A 6,052-nucleotide genomic window follows, 5' to 3' on the forward strand; every position below is an offset into this window, starting at 1 on the left:
TCACGCTTGCAGGCTCTGCGGAGGGGCTTCTACCGTTGAATGGTCTCCTCTGTACGATCCGCTTGCCATCAATCCTTGTCTCTGCCCAACGTGCGATGGAAAGAAGTTAGTGGGTTGACGAATTTCCTTAAAATTTTAGCTTAAAATTCATCGATTTCATTCGGGTTCGAGATTGATTTCTTAGCATGCGTTGCTTGTTCGGTTCTTTGATGATTGGATGATTTGTGCCAATTCAATGTTAATGTTTCAGAATCCAACGCTGCATGAATTGCATTGGGAAATGCTATGCCTGATTACTCCTTTTAAAGCAACTACTGTTCTTGGGGACATTTTTGGAGCTTTAACAGAGCAGAAATTGTAGAACCAGGTATCGTTTTATTGATTCACATGTTGAAATCCTCTGCTTATTTGCTCAGGACGCGATTTTTTTTTCTGCAAGTTTGGGAGATTGATTATGGCAAGAGGGCTTTTAATCATTTCGTTTTACTGAAGTAGTATCTGTGCCAAGTCCTCAGTTCTGAATCATACTGGGAAGTTTGCAGAAAACTGTCCAATGGAGCATCTAATCAATCAAAGGTAGTTGATCTGGCATGAGGATAAAATACATCATAAGAAGAATTATAGACTGATTTCCTTTCCGAGGGTTTATCAGTCTGAGTGTCTTTGTTGGACACAGAAAAATGCCTCCGCTTTCTAAGAATGAGTGATGAGGAAGAAGATTAATCATTGAATGATCTAGAAATCAGGGTTTCAAGAAGAAAGGTGAAGATGTCAATTTTTACCCAATCTAGTAATAGGAAGAAGCCATGATTAGGCGTTTTGAGTTTTGAAGGTCTCATCAAGTACAAGAAAGGATTAAACCAGAAAATAAGGAAAGAAAACTATTTTAATTCAACAACATAGATCTAAAATTCTTCTGTCTTTATCTTTGTATGTTTTTTCTCTGAATGGCAGTTCGCCGTACCTTCATGGTGGGCGCAAACCGAGGGATTATCTTGATTATTTTCTTTCTGTACACAAGTTTGCACCTCATTTGGAATGCTATGATTGGACATTAATTTCATGAAGATGGTGCAACGTATATGCTGAAACTGTCAGATGTCTTAATCACATGAGATCTGAAATTTCTGCATTATGTTGCATCATCTCGTCTATTAATACCATTCTTTTTTTGAATTTTCAACATGCTCTATTATCTATTTTTCTTTGTTTAACTTGTCTCTTGTTCATCTTTAAACATATGGGTAAATGGCCCCTGATGACCTTTATGTTTCTTGTTGTTTTTTAAAGCTGCTCCGAGCACATCTTTATTGTCTTGATTGCAAAAAGAAAAAAAACCTATGATTAAACGAAAGATCAAGAGCTTAACACAAATACTTGTAGTGATATTTTGGCAATCAATATGCCAAAAAATGCATTTGGATTGAAAGGGTAGTGATATTGGGCTACTGCTATTTAAGGACATGCCATTCACAGCAAACTAGAGTTGCCCCCATCTGTCACTCACTAGAGAACAGAATGGTAGAACCATTTTTTTCTCAATGTGGATAGTCATTTCATATATTTCTTTAAAGGAAGGGCTTTCTGATTAGAAAAAAAGATAGAACCAGAGTGGATAGATGAGAGATTGATTGTAGTGGGCAAGAGGCTGGAGATTTAATGGTAGAAAGACAATGAGTAGGAAGATGAGCTGCTGAGCAAATAATCAATCTTCAATTCATTCTTTGGGTGTAACTATTTCACAGAAAGTCAATGATCCAAAAACCCTTTGAGCATAAGATCATGACTGGGGAGTTGGAAAATTCTGCTGAAGAAAACCTGCAATTTAAAGGATTAAAAATATACTATCTAAAATCCGAGACAGCGGATAGCGATAGAAAACATTGCTTCTTTAATTTTTATGATATTTTAAGATCTCAATATTGTAATTTGTTCTTAATATACCATACTAAATGTTTGTTATTTTATCTCTAATTAATTAATATATAAGTACTGAAAATATTGTCCTTTTTTTAGCTGGACATGGGGAGCTGGTGAGATAGAGGTAGAAAGGGAAAATTAAAGAGAGAGAAAGAGATATATATAAAGGAATGACTCAGGTTGATCACCGACTTTGGGTGATCTTCCCTCTTTTTCTTCAAAAAGAAATGAAGTAATGAAATGAGAGTTGAGGGAAGAGAGATTGTAGAGTGTGAATTTGATATTATAGAGTTAGAGAGAAGCAGCTCTCTTGAACATCACAAGAGGGAGGGTACTGATTTACATGGGAAATCAGTGCTTTTGGGAATCAGACTGGTGTATTGACATGCCTCTTTGATTTCTCATTTCTTGGACTTACATACCTACCATAAATTATGTGGAAGAGGTTGGAAAACAATGATGATGGATGTCTTACTGTACCACAGCAAGCACCAATGCCATAAAAAACCAACTTTGGTGGCATTTTATGGCATCAATTAATTTAAGTCATTTTGATTAAAGTATGGATAGACTTGGGGGAAAGCTAATTGGTCCAATTCACCTGACTTTAATCAATTAAAAAATAGTAGTGGACTAATGGAGAACACTGACAATGGTGTCTCGTAATCTGCATATAGTAAATAACATTCTCGAAGAATAATGACCCATGTTGTAGAAAAATAATTATGGCCAGATCCTAAGGAAAACAAAGTGTGGTTTGTGCGCAATCTTATGTGTTTTACTAAGTAATCCAGACATGAAAAGTTAATGAATTAGAAACTGAGTGAAAATACTGATTTTGAAAAATAATGACATCATTAACGTGTTCAAACAAAAGGGTATTCCCTACAGTTCTCAAATGTCATATTTTGATTTTGTTATCCTATGAAAGTTCTGCTAATTTATGTAGTGATGTTTTGCTAAATTTAACCATGATTTGAGTATCTAATTTAAATAACCATGCCAAAAAATAGTGCCTCTCTACGGAGACTCCAGATGAAATAGTTGAGAATAGTCAGCCGTAGGTATAGATTGAGATCAGGTTAGAGGCAGAAGCAGGTTCACCAAAAAAGAGTTCATTTTATAAAATTGTCTATGGTGACTATGCCGAAGATACTAGTGCAGTACACCTGTTGTTTTCTTAAACTTATAAATATTTTGTAAATACCTTTTGTAATGAGTCAAAGGAGTGATTATAAAGAGATTAATATAAGCTGGAGTCCCAAAGCTCAAGCTTCTTATTTATTTTGAACCAGGTTCATTTTAGCAGAGTTATTTAAGTCTTCCTATAGGATAATATTTTATTTAAGTCTTCCTATTGGAGAATGCGACACAATCAATCACATATCAACTTGTTCGTATTCCAAATGCCAAAATATTTTAAGATAAAGCCACATTAAAATAATCATGAAAAACTTGAACATGTCATCTGGTTAAGAATAAAATGTCTCACTTTGATGGTAATTGAACCTTGATGGAATATACATTCGAATTGGAAGGTTTGGGATGGAAGTTTACTATCATCATTTAGTAACCACTGCAAATTCAGATAAGAGATACATGCTTTAAATGTTTGATTGTGATGCATCTTAATTGGTTTAAGTTATGAGTATGAGAGGTTCACACATCAAATTTAAAAAATAGAGAGAGGATGTGAGACCTTTGAAGTAGCAGTATCAATGTTTAAAACAGAATAGAGTAAAGAGAAAATAGGAGGATCAAATAAATATGATTAGATAGGAGAAAAAAACAGTAAAGATAAAATAGGAAAAAAATTGCAAAGCTAATTCAGATAGGAGGACAAAATAAACATAATAAATAATATATCACTGTTTAAAAGAGAATATATAAAAGAGAAAATAGCATAACCAAATAAATAGATTAAAGAAAAAATAGGTAAAAAACAATGGCCATGGTAATTCAAATAAGAGAACCAATTAAATATAATAAATAATTAGCTTCTGGTATTGACCAGAAGGGTTGACAAGTGGCTGCAACCACTGAACTAAAGAAGGATACTATAGAAATTTTTTCAAGATCTTATTACGAGAAGCACCCACTAAGTGGCATTTCAAGAGGATCCATAGAAGGCTACCCCGATTGTGGAAGGTTTAAAATGGTTCTATCAACAAATGAGAAATCATAGGGATCAAGATTTCGTGGGGAAATAAATCAAACATCTAAGAGATTATTGGAATAAAACACTTCTTTCAGATACCCCTTGTGTGAATCATACATTCATCTTGGGTGAGATACCGAATCTCACAAAAAATTATAAAAATGAAGAATCTTATGAATTGTGTGCATCTTTAGCTTATTTAATAGAAGATCTCATTCTCATATGCATCTTTTTTTCTGAAACTATCACATAAACTTGGCTGAAATGGGTTTGGATATTGGACTGAGGGGAAAGATATCAGTTGACTCCTATAATGGGTTATTTTTTACTTAGTTTCCATGCTCTATTAAACGGTACATATTGATTATGAAAATTTGATGTTTGTTTTTGGAATTTCAATGGAGAATGTTCATCTTCTTCAAATTCGTGAAGGATTTGTGCATGACTGATCATTTCAATGCTTCCTATTTCTCAAGTAATTATGTGGTCTTAATGGTGTGAAATATTGTCTAATAATAATGGATATTTTGATTATGAAAAGCTTTAGTCAAGAGTTTTACTTATTTGTACATAGGATGATATAATATTATATGACAGGTCGAATTTTTTCAAATGCAGTTCAGGAGGAGAATAAAATTTTTGGATTGACGAGATTTTGAAGACCATATTTTAGATTATTTATCCAGCATTTAGACCTTTAAACTTTGTGTCTGGATCCATCAAAATTTAAAACTGATTTTAATATTGTATGGCACGCCTAATGAAAAAATGTTAAATACAAGTGTTTCCTTAAGTAGATTAATGTGCTTCTATTAATCTAGAATAATTTGTGGGCTACATTAGCAGTGGCACCATCTAAGGGTCCTTATGGTGTATTGATAAACCATAAATTGGAGTTACTTATGTCATTTAAGGATTCTGATTTATGCAACAAAATTCATAAAAATTTCCTTACTAAGCACAATCTAATAAAGGGTCCAGTCCACATAAAGAAGGTATTTAAAAAGTGAACTCTCAGTTATATATATATATATATATATTGTTGATAATAAACTAATTTTAGGTAATAAAAGAATATATATTTTTGATGATAAACTATATAGGATTTGTCAGATTTTTAGTAATTTTTAGGATTAATAAAGAAAGAGTTGAATTAGAAAGATAAATTTGCCTTCACCTCTATGTTTCAGAGGGTTGTGGGTGCCCAATTTTAAAGCAGGCATTCGTTGGATGCGGCCACACATGACAAGTGGCGTAATTGGGCTACAATGTTTATGCAGGATTAATTTTTTATCCTGCTTTGATACTTTGTAAAGGTTTGGATATTTTATCTTTATGAATGCCCCCAAGTTTTTTATCATGACTTCCTCTCTTAACAAAAAAAAAACCAGAAAACAAGGGAAGAGTAAAAGAAACACACAAACCTTTTATGTGTCACTCTTTTTGGGGCCTAAGATGGTGTGATGTGGGACACGATAGCAGACTTTGGGAAATTTCTAAATTAATACCAAGTGATAGTAATAAAATATTTCCTGCGGGTGATCAAAATGGTTCTAATCCAGTAGAATGGGACTAACTTTGTGAAGTAGGGATTTAACAATGACAAACTAAGGAAATGATTATGATATCCCGAACTTAATGGAAGCAGAGGATTGAAAATAATCAATCAAAGTTTCAAACAAAGGGATTCATATGGTGAACAACCACTCAGAGAAAATCAACAATTATCATAAACCAACAATTATCTCAAGGTAAGGCGTCACAAGGTACCTTGGAGAGGGAGCTAATAGCTTGGTTGTTCTGATGTTGAATGGCCTCGTTTGGCATTGATCTGTAGCTCCACAGACCAGTATGAATGAGAAAAGAAGGTACAGGAAATGGATATGATGGGACTGAAATAATCGGTTGGCAAGAGAAGGTGTTCACATGTAACGCGAGAAGGGTGGAAGTGAAGTGCTGAAAGTGAACTCACAA

Source organism: Wolffia australiana, chromosome 3 (genome assembly GCF_029677425.1).
Source record: "Wolffia australiana isolate 7733 chromosome 3, ASM2967742v1".
Lineage (NCBI taxonomy): Eukaryota > Viridiplantae > Streptophyta > Magnoliopsida > Alismatales > Araceae > Wolffia > Wolffia australiana.